Raw genomic sequence first — 12,239 nt, forward strand, 5'->3', positions numbered from 1 at the left:
TGGAAATAACTAACGCAGAGCAGAATAAAGAAAAAAGAAAGAAAAGAATTGAGGACAGTCTCAGAGACCTCTGGGACAGCATTAAATACACCAACATGTGAATTATAGGGGTCCCAGAAGAAGAAGAGAAAAAGAAAGGGACTGAGAAAATATTTGAAGAGATTATAGTTGGAAACTTCCCTAATATGGGAAAGGAAATAATCAATCAAGTCCAGGAGGCACAGAGAGTCCCATACAGGAGAAACATGCCAAGACACATATTAATCAAACTATCAAAAATTAAATACAAAGAACAAATATTAAAAGCAGCAAGGGAAAAGCAACAAATAACATAAAAGGGAACTCCCATAAGGTTAAGAGCTGATCTTTCAGCAGAAACTCTGCAAGCCAGAAGGGAGTGGCAGGACATATTTGAAGTGATGAAAGGGAAAAATATCCAGCAAGGATCTCATTCAGACTCGACGGAGAAATTAAAACCTTTACAGACAAGCAAAAGCTAAGAGAATTCAGCACCACCAAACCAGCTTTACAACAAATGCTAAAGAAACTTCTCTAGGCAGGAAACACAAGAGAAGGAAAAGACCTACAATAACAAACCCAAAACAATTAAGAAATGGTAATAGGAACATACATATCGATAATTACCTTAAATGTAAATGGATTAAATGTTCCAACCAAAAGACATAGACTGGCTGAATGGATACAAAAACAACACCTGTATATATGCTGTCTACAAGAGACCCACTTCAGACCTAGGAACACATACAGACTGAAAGTGAGGGGATGGAAAAAGATATTCCATGCAAATGGAAATCAAAAGAAAGCTGGAGTAGCAATTCTCATATCAGACAAAATAGACTTTAAAATAAAGACTATTACAAGAGACAAAGAGGGACACTACATAATGATCAGGGGATCAATCCAAGAGGAAGATATAATGATTGTAAATATTTATGCATCCAACATAGGAACACCTCAATGCATAAGGCAAATGCTAACAGCCATAAAAGGGGAAATCAACAGTAACACAATCATAGAAGGGGACTTTAACACCCCACTTTCACCAATGGACAGATCATCCAAAATGAAAATAAATAAGGAAACACAAGCTTTAAATGATACATTAAACAAGATGGACTTACTTGATATATATAGGACATTCCATCCAAAAACAACAGAATACTCTTTCTTCTCAAGTGCTCATGAAACATTCTCCAGGATAGATCATATCTTGGGTCACAAATCAAGCCTTGCTAAATTTAAGAAAATTAAAATCGTATCAAGTATCTTTTCTGACCACAACGTTGAGACTAGATATCAATTACAGGAAAAAGTATGTAAAAAATGCAAACACATGGAGGCTAAACAATACAGTACTAAATAACCAAGAGATCACTGAATAAATCAAAGAGGTAATCAAAAAATATCTAGAAACAAATGACAGTGAAAACATGATGACCTGAAACCTATGGGATGCAGCAAAAGCAGTTCTAAGAGGGAAGTTTATAGCAATAAAATCTTGCCTCAAGAAGCAAGAAAAATTTCAAATAAACAACCCAACCTTACACCTAAAGCAATTAGAGAAAGCAGAACAAAAAACCCTGCAAAGTTAGCAGAAGGAAAGAAATCATAAAGATCAGATCAGAAATAAATGAAAAAGAATGAGGGAAACAATAACAAAGATCAATAAAACTAAAAGCTGGTCCTTTGGGAAGATAAACAAAATTGATAAACCACTAGCCAGACTCATGAAGAAAAAAAGGGAGAAGACTCAAATTAGAAATGAAAAAGGAGAAATAACTGACACTGCAGAAATACAAAGGATCATGAGACATTACTACAAGCAACTATATGCCAATAAAATGGACAACCTGGAAGAAATGGACAAATACTTAGAAAAACACAGGTGAATTCTATCAAACATTTAGTGAAGAGCTAACACCTATCCTTCTCAAACTCTTCCAAAATATACCAGAGGGAGGAACACTGCCAAACTCATTCTACAAGACCACCATCACCCTGATACTAAAACCAGACAAAGATGTCACAAAGAAAGAAAACTACAGGTCAATGTCACTGATGAATATAGATGCAAAAATCCTAAACAAAATACTAGCAAGCAGAATACAACAGCACATTAAACGATCATACACCATGATCAAGTGGGGTTTATTCCAGGAATGCAAGGATTCTTCAATATACACAAATCAATCAATGTGATACACCATATTTACAAACTGAAGGATAAAAACCATATGATCATCTCAATAGATGCAGAAAAAGCTTTCAACAAAATTCAACACCCATTTATGATAAAAACCCTCTAGAAAATGTTGGGAACTTACCTCAACATAATAAAGGCCATATATGACAAACTCACAGCCAACATCGTTCTCAATGGTGAAAAACTGAAACCATTTCCACTAAGATCAGGAACAAGACAAGGTTGCCCACTCCCACCACTATTATTCAACATAGTTTTGGAAGTTTTAGCCACAACAATCAGAGAAGAAAAAGAAATAAAAGAAATCCAAATCAGAAAAGAAGAAGTAAAGCTGTCACTGTTTGCAGATGACATGATACTATACATAGAGAATCCTAAACACTCTACCAGAAAACTACTACAGCTAATCAATGAATTTGGTAAAGTAGCAGGATACAAAATTATGCACAGAAATCTCTTGCATTCTTATACACTAAGGATGAAAAACCTGAAAGAGAAATTAAGGAAACACTCCCATTTACCATTGCAACTAAAAGAATAAAATACCTAGGAATAAACCTACCTAAGGAGACAAAAGACCTGTATGCAGAAAAGTATAAGACACTGATGAAAGAAATTAAAGATGGAGAGATATACCATGTTCTTGGATTGGAAGAATCAACATTGTGAAAATGAATATACTACCCAAAGCAATCTACAGATTCAATGCAATCCCTATCAAACTATCAATGGCATTTTCCACAGAACTAGAACAAAAAATTTCACAATTTGTATGGAGACACAAAAGATCCCGAATAGCCAAAGCAATCTTGAGAAAAAGAAACGGAGCTGGAGGAATCAGGCTCCCAGACTTCAGACTTTACTACAAAGCTACAGTAATCAAGACAGTATGGTACTGGCACAAAAACAGAAATATAGATCAATGGTACAAGATGGAATGCCCAGAGATAAACCCACGCACATATGGGCACCTTATCTTTGATAAAGAAGGCAAGAATATACAATGGAGAAAGGACAGCCTCTTCAATAAGTGGTGCTGGGAAAACTGGACAGCTACATGTAAAAGTATGAAATTAGAACACTCCCTAACACCATACAGAAAAATAAACTCAAAATGGATTAAAGACCTAAATATAAGGCCAGACACTATAAAACTCTTAGAGGAAAACATAGGCAGAAAACTCTATGACACAAATCACAGCAAGATCCTTTTTGACCCACCTCCTAGAGAAATGGAAATAAAAACCAAAATAAACAAATGGGACATAATGAAACTTAAAAGCTTTTGCACAGCAAAGGAAACCATAAACAAGACGAAAAGACAACCCTCAGAATGGGAGAAAATACTTGCAGATGAAGCAACTGACAAAGGATTAATCTCCAAAATTTACAAGCAGCTCATGCAGCTCAATATCAAAAAAACAAACAACCCCATCCAAAAATGGGCAGAAGACCTAAATCGAAATATCTCCAAAGAAGATATACAGATTGCCAAGAAACACATGAAAGAATGCTCAACATCATTAATCATTAGAGAAATGCAAATCAAAACTACAATGAGATATCACCTCACACCAGTCAGAATGGCCATTGTCAAAAAATTTAGAAACAATAAATGCTGGAGAGGGTGTGGAGAAAAGGGAACACTCTTGCACTGTTTGTGGGAATGTAAATTGATACAGCCACTATGGAGAACAGTATGGAGGTTTCCTAAGAAACTAAAAATAGAACTACCATATGACCCAGCAATCCCACTACTGGGCATATACCGTGAGAAAACCATAATTCAAAAAGTGTCATGTACCACAATGTTCACTGCAGCTCTATTTACAAAAGCCAGGACATGGAAGCAACCTAAGTGTCCATCGACAGATGAATGGATAAAGAAGATGCACATATATACAATGGAATATTACTCATCCATAAAAAGAAACGAAATTGAGTTATTTGTAGTGAGGTGGATGGATCTAGAGTCTGTCATACAGAGTGAAGTAAGTCAGAAAGAGAAAAACAAATACCGTATGCTAACATATATATATGGAATCTAAAAAAAAAAAAGTTTCTGAAAAACCTAGGGGCAGGACAGGAAAAAAGATGCAGACGTAGAGAATGGACTTGAGGACACGGGGAGAGGGAAGGGTAAGCTGGGACGAAGTGAGTAAGTGGCATGGACTTATGTATACTACCAAATGTAAAATAGATAGGTAGTGGGAATCAGCTGCATAGCACAGGGAGATCAGCTCAGAGCTTTGTGACCACTTAGAAGGGTGGGATAGGAAGTGTGGGAGGGAGATGTAAGAGGGAGGATATATGGGGATATATGTATATGTATAGCTGATTCATTTTGTTATAAAGCAGAAACTAACACATCATTGTAAAGCAATTATACTCCAATAAAGATGTTTAAAAAAAGAAAAAGAAAAGGGAGACGTATAAAATAAGCTACAAGGATATATTGTACGACACATGGGTAATAGCCAATATTTTATAACTATAAATGGAGTATAACGTTTAAAAATTGTGAGTCACTATATTGTATACCTGTAACTTATATAATATTGCACATCAACTATACTTCAATTTAAAAAATTAAAATGCAAAAAAAAAAAAAGTTTAACATCTCAAAAAAAGAGACAGACTGAGAATTCCCAAAACCTCAAGACTAGGAGGTGGCCATTACAGAGATTTATATGTGGAACATGTGCCCTGTGGGCCCAGAAAAGGATTATAATGCAGATCAGGATGACAAATGAAGACCTTCTAGACAGAAAGAGGGCAGAAATGTTCTTTAGACATACCTCGCTAAGCATCAAAAGATTTCACCATTCCTAAAGTTACATTCACATCCCATGGTGGTGGTTATAATTGATTTTATGTATACTTATGCTTAAATAATTTGCATAATAATTTGTATATAGTTTATTTCATAGGTTAGGTTTGTTTATTCTCAACTTTTTGCAGCCATGATAATGTTCCAAACCTTGAATCATGCAGATAAGATTCTGCTGTCCAGAATGGGCAGATCAATTATGCAGCTTCCAGATATAAAATGCAACCTGAATATAGCTTTTTTCTGCATTCATGGCCTTGAGAGAAACACTATCTATGTTGCCACCTTGGTCAAATGGTTGCCAAGATGTCAGTATGGCATCTGACAGGACAGCTGGCTCTTAAGTACATGGGCACATGCTAAAGGTCTAGTCCTCTTCCGGTTTAAGTTATCCAGGCAATTGTCATGGTCATCCCTAAATTTAGCAGAATAGCACAAAAGAGAAATATCAGAATTTATGTCCTCTTGGAAAGATAGGCACTGGAAGGCATTCACATCTGGATCAGAAATACGAAGCCCGTGGCTCTGGAAAATAAATAGTTTCTTCACAGAAATTTCCAACAAGGAGGAGAAAATCTTGAATCAATCTTGTTGTTGCCTACAAACAATCAAATTGTAATTATCACATTTAAGGGGTAATTGTTCCAATTGTACCAGAATGAGATGCTCCAGCCCTCTTCTGCTGAAACAAAGAGAATTGCTCTGAAGAGGAAAGGTGCTTCCAGAATAACTTGCTTTGAGCTTGTTCTTTTTATAGTGAATGCAGGGTCAGGGAAAGGTGCTGTGGGACCAGCACCATCGGGGCTGCTGGGGTGTCAGCTTCTGAAGCTCTTTCCTCTTCACAGCTAAGCTCTTTGATACCCACCTGCAGCCACAGACCCAGCCCCCAGAGTAGCACCCACATTGACCTAAGGCACTAGGACTTGAACTATTCTTGTCAGATCCTAGGACTTGGATAGTAGGCCTGATAGTTCTCAAATATACTGCACAGCAGATGAAGTGGGGCATCTGTCCCGAAATGCTCTCATGGGGGCAGGATGAGGACAATAGCACTTCAATAATAGCGTTCCCCAGAGAGGAAGAGAGGAAGGAAGGAAGGAAAATATCACATACTGAGCAACTACTGTGTTCCAGGCACCGTACAGGGTGCTTGCTCATATGTCATTTCAGTTAGGCAGCAGAATCCCAGGTAGGTGAAATACAGTGGACAGAAATGATGTGGATCCAGTGTTCGGGAGTCAGCCAGCTGAGCACTCCTCATCTGGCAGTGCTAAGGTCTTGAGTTCTGTTTTTGGCTTTCTGTCTCTGGAGAAGCGAGTAGCAAAAACCAGTTGGGGGATCAAGACCCAAATCAGACACCAATCCCGAGAACTGCTTGTGAGCAACTGGGGTGAGCTTAGATAAAATGGGGTGGGGTTGAGACAGTGCATGGGAGCCCAGGAACTCATTTTTCTCCCCCTGGTTGTAGATCATCATGGGAAGGGGGCAGGGGAATGGTGAGAAATGAAGCAGGAGCAAGACCTCGAAAGATCTTGTATGTTACACAGAGAGGTCTCAACTTTCTCCTAGGGCACTCGGGGGAGATTGGAGGGTTTTAAGGATATGATTTCATTTGGAACTGGGATCTCACTTTGGCTGCCCAGTTGAGATGGGAAGAGTAAGATGCAGAGTACGAAGGTTGTTGGTGGACACCATGCTCCATTCTGGGCATATATTATCTTCGCTAGGAATTTTTTGGTTGCTAGTGACAGAAATTCACCTAGAGAACCAACTGTGTGCTGGTTGCACACACATCCTTCTCTAACAGACACAGGGCAGATGGTTCCAGATGTAGTCTGGAACTGCTGAAACAGGGGCCTAAACATAACCAACCCTCTGGCCATCTCATTTTTTCTTCCTTCTGCCAACCAACTCTGCAAGGTGGAGTACAGGTTATAATGGACTCTGGAGCCAGATCACCTTAGGCTTTGTTACTTACTAGCTGTATGATATTGAGCAAGTTACTTAACCTTGTTTTGTCTCAGTTTCCTTATTTGTAAACAAATATAATTACATTATTTACCTCCTGGGGTTGTTGTGAGGACTAAACGGATTATGGACTAAATGCACCGTAAAGGGCTTGGCAGAGTGCCTGGTACATAGAAGTGACTTAAAAAGTATTAGCTGTTATTACTATCATTCGGTTGCAGTCTGGCTTTTTTCGAAAGGGAAAAAAACAGCCTCTGATGGCTCTAAAGTTTTGCATCTGGCTTTGGCCACCAGAGAGAGACTGACTGAGTTTTCTCTGATTCCAAGTCCAAACATTGAAGGGGAGAGATTCACGAGCCAGCTTGACTATGATTTTACTCCTGAACCAATCAACCTGGTCCAGTAGACAAGTGCCCTGATGGCTCCACTTTGATCTGTGGTCCCATAGATAGCTACAAGGACCACCAAGACAAAGTCCCTGGCCCATCTAGTGGAGGAAAAGACCCCCAGGTGACAGTACGGTGATGGAGGCGCTTACCAAGTCCAGTATACTTTCTCATTTCAGAGGCCGTATACCAAGGCCTTTGGGACCTCTGAACTTGGGGAATCTTCTATAGCTTCATACTCTCCCACAGAATTCAGAAAAAATACAACAGAAATATCAGGCTCAATTGGTAGACGTGACAAAGGAATATGGAAATACGGTGCTTGGCTCCTGGGTGGCTGGTCGGCTCTCTGCCCCTAAGGTCTCTAGTTCCTACCTGACAGCTGGTACCTGAGCCCTGGTTTCTAGTCATCAGTGCTCAGTCCTGCCCCCTTGGTCCTTGGCCATCCCCCTTATACGGCCTTCCTCTTTCCCTTATTAGAGGACCTGGCCTGCATCTCCTGATGCCCCCAGACCCTTTTGCTAGCGTTCAGGGGCTAGGTTCCAATCCCTTACCAACCCCTTCTTCTCTAAGAAAGTGGGATAAAGGTGAGAGTGGACCAGAAGGCACCACCATTCTCTGTCCCCTTTCTCCTCCAGGACCTTGTTTACATGAAACCTTCTCACCACCCTCTTGGTTCAGTGACACTTTCCTGTACCCCAGCCTAATAGCAGCTGTGATTCAAATTCTCTCCTCAACAAAACTCCAAATTAGCCCTGTCTTGGACCTTAAGGTAGTTTGAAACTGTTCAAAATGGAGAGTGTTAAAATCTGTAAATGACAAGAGTCTACAGTACAGATGTGGAGAAGTTCATCCTGTCTCCAGGCATCGATTGAAGGTTTTTTGATGCAGGTGGCATTCAGCTGATTTTGACATAGCAGGAGAGCAGTGTGGACGGTCAGAGGGGGGAAGGTGCAGGGAGACAGGGCAGGTCATGTTTTGGAGCAGGTGAAAGTTAGATGTGTCTGAGCCTCAGGGCAAATGGAGAGATTAATAGGAGATATGGCTGGAATGGCACCAAGTCCTTGGAATCTCCAAGACAAGCAGCATTCTCTTCCCCGACAGCTGCATGTGGGTAAGTTTTTGTGTGTCCCTTGCACTGTTATAAGCAATGAGAGGGAGCCTTTATTGTGAAGAAACAGGGTAGAGTTGGTGGGACATGTGTGTGTGTTGTCCTTGTGGAAGTCAAGCTGACTGTGGTGTGCGAGTATTGTCACCTCACGGTAGATTTAAAAATCCCTCACCTCACAAAACGTTTACTCATCCTTGTTTCACTTTCTAGAAGATGCTCAGAGCAGGGCTCCGTCAACACTTGTGAAAGGAAGATGAGCTGCCTCACAAGGGAGCTTCCCAGAAGAGAAGTACCTTGCACTTAAGACCTTCTCGGATTCCCGGTCTCTGATGGATAAATTATTTGATGACACAATTAGTTGCTTCACTAGACTATAAACTCCAGGAGGGCAGGGACTAGGTCCCATTTTTGTCAATAATTCCAGCGTCTCGCCCAGGGCCCTGAGCAAAGCAAGTTCTTAATATAGCTTAGGTAAACTGAGCTGTGATGACATGAGTGGGAGTTTGAGTTTGGGGAACAACTTTGGAAAGTGGAAGGCTGGGAGCAGTTTGAGAGGGTGGAAGGGGTCAGTCAGGGTTCATAGTTAGAAATAACAGAATCTCTTCACCTGGTTAGCAGAAAGGGGTTTATGAAAAAGCTTTTACGGTTCACAGAATTGCTGGGAGGGTCGAAGAAACAGAATCTAAATTGAGCTTCCAGGAATGACTCCCCAAAATCACCCCGCAGGGTTGCTGCCTTTGCCAAAATCAGGAAGTGCAGAATCAGAAAGCTGCTGCCACAGCTGGGCCCAAGCCAGTTAGACTCTGTTCTACCCTCCAAACTGGTGCTTCATGCTCTGTCTCTTTAGCCATGCATTTTAGTCTCAGACCAGTGCCTCTGATTAGAGAAACTAAATTACATTCAGAATGTAGGCGAAAGGAAGGTTGGGAAATTGTGTTTCTAGTTATGCAGCCTCTGTCAAGAGCACGGTAGAGGGGCTGCACAAGCCAGTTCACCGTGGCTGCCATAGCGGGGCTGCGGGAAAGGCTGCCAGCCTGGGGATTACGCACAGAGAACAACACTCCCTCGTTCATTCAGTGAACATTCTCTGAGAAACTACTGTATTTAGGGCCTGAGCCAGGAGCCGTGCAGAAGTACTGTTCTTGCCCTTGGGGTACTGACCATTGGAAGCAATAACGCAGAGATGGTCAGGAGGAAACTCTCATGCCTGCCTCTGGACAGGACCAGCTCCAGAGACTGGGTGAGGGTGGTGCTGCAGGTAGGAGTCAAGTAGCATCCCCAGACCTCACCCACTGGAGGACAAGGGGTACAGATCCTGGCAGTGAACGAGGCTGGGCCTACCAGCATGAACTTAACCGTCCAGACAAAGGCTACTCTTGCAAAGATTCTCAGAGCTGGAAGGGCATTGGAGATTAGCTAGTCCAACGGTGGTGGTTACACACACTTCCTCCTCTCCAGTGTCTCTAAGAGTGATTGCAATTATTTTTATTATTTTTAGTTTTATCCAAACCCTTGGTTTATTTTTTAGTTTTCAGGTTTGCATTTTATGGGTCAGTATGTGGCAGGCTGCCTCCCAGATAAAATATGGGAATAGAAAATCAAGTAACAGTGAGTTTTAAAATGTTAAGGGGGACATCCCTGGTGGCGCAGTGGTTAAGAATCTGCCTGCCAATGCAGGGGACACGGGTTTGAGCCCTGGCCCGGGAAGATCCCACATGCCGCGGAGCAACTAAGCCTGCGTGCCACAACTACCAAAGCCTGCATGCCTAGAGCCTGTGCTCCGCAACAAGAGAAGCCACTGCAATGAGAAGCCCGCGCACCGCAACGAAGAGTAGCCCCCGCTAGCTGCAACTAGAGAAAGCCCGCATGCAGCAACGAAGACCCAACGCAGCCAAAAATAAATAAATAAAATAAATAAATTTTTAAAAAAGAAAAAGAAAATGTTAATGAAATCAGGGTACAAAGGAATCATAAGAGCTTGGTTCCCACCGCAGCTGAGTTCACGCGTCACAGTTGAGGCTGTGAGCTTGGTTCTCTGTGAAGGACATAAGATGGGAAAGTGATCATCACAGAAAGAAAAGCCAAAGGGGATACTGTTAAAATCAGAAGAGAATGTGTGTACACGGGATTCCTTTGTAGTAACTTGCTCCTACTTCATTTATTTTATCTCTTTGATAACAGTGAGGAGTTCGTGGGTTCAAATCTGAGTCCACATCTAGGCTCTGCATGGTCCTCTTCTCCTTCTGATGGATCCAAGAGCTAAGCTAATGGTGGCTGCAGCCAGGTGGACTTTCTCAGATGCTGTGTCAGCTCTACGGGCCACCAGCAGTGCATGAGGTCCCACCCTCCAGCCACCTAGGCATTGGCGGTGGTGTAAGAACAAGAGAACAGGGCGTTTATTGTAGAGACATGTGGTAAGAAGGAAAATAGATGCATGAGCCCAGCCCTGAAACGTTGAAAGACAAGGCCACACCTCAGGAGAAGAGGGGGATCCTTAGTAGTTGGGCATAAAGGAGGCTGAAAAGGGGGAGCCTTCAGAATCCAGGACCTCAGGAGCAGGAGTTTGTAGGTCCTCCCTCTATCCCGTTTCTGTTTGTATCAGTTCAGGCCCCTGCAGGAAATGGCTGGCATTCCTCAGCTGGGATTTTTGAACAACTTTTAAATGAAGGAATTTTTTGCAAAAATGTGGGCAGAGATAAGGAACCCACAAGAAAACCCCAGAAACTAGCAAGCGCAGGAAGCCATTATCACTCCCGGGGCTACAGGAGCAAGGAGAGGAGATGGTGGTCTTGGAGCCTGGTTAGAAGTTGCTGCCTTCTAAGGACTGCCTGGTGGGAACTGTGGCCACAAGCAAAGGCAGACATCGCCAAACCTGGGATGTGGGGGGGAGGGAGTGGGATGATTAAATACTGTGACCCCTCTCTCCTCCAGTCTCCAATCTCCTGCCAGTTGCCCCACTGGCTGAACTTGAACCCAGCTAGAAACCAGAGGGAAAAGGAGCCTGGTAATGTACTCATAGAGGTCAGCCCCCAGGAGACCAGGGCAGAGAGGAGTAGAGAATGCATCCAGGGTGGGATGAGGGCAAGGAGAGAATAACCAGCCCAACATTCTTGCTGCTTCTTCCTCTAAAAGATATCTGATTCCTTCCTTAACTCTCTAACCAAGTTCCAGAGAGTGAGGCTGACTCAGTTAATTACTGTTGGCCCTGCTTGGGTAACACTTTTTTCTACGGGTTGCTGGCCAGCCTTGGGTTGGCTGCCCTTGAGTATTTGGACCCTGGCTTCCAAACAGTTCTGGCCAGAGGAGGAAGGACAGGTCTGGCGGCTCAGGGCATGACCTTTTCCCTCCGTGGGGAGTGTGGTCAGGGCAGTTCCCCTCAGAACTGGCTGCAGTAAACTGGACTTGTCCACTCGCTGTGCCAACTCTGCAGAGCCACCAGCAGTGCATGAGGGCCAGACTTACATCCACACAGCCCTCCCAGAAGGTTCCAAGTTTGTGTGGTTACAGCTGGCCCATTTGAGGGCCCTCTTGGAAATGTTTTTGGCTGTGAAGGCCAGAACCTGGGCTGGATGGGCTGACCTGGTGTCTGACCCAGAGTGGGTATCCAAGGACCTCAAGAATTCACCTCATATCAGAACTCCCTTGGGGCTCTTGCACGTATAACCCAATCCACGTACTGTTTGGAATTAGTCAATCAGCACATATATTCCTCAAGTCCAA

The sequence above is a fragment of the Balaenoptera borealis genome, assembly GCF_965194805.1.
Source record: "Balaenoptera borealis genome assembly, chromosome: 11".
Lineage (NCBI taxonomy): Eukaryota > Metazoa > Chordata > Mammalia > Artiodactyla > Balaenopteridae > Balaenoptera > Balaenoptera borealis.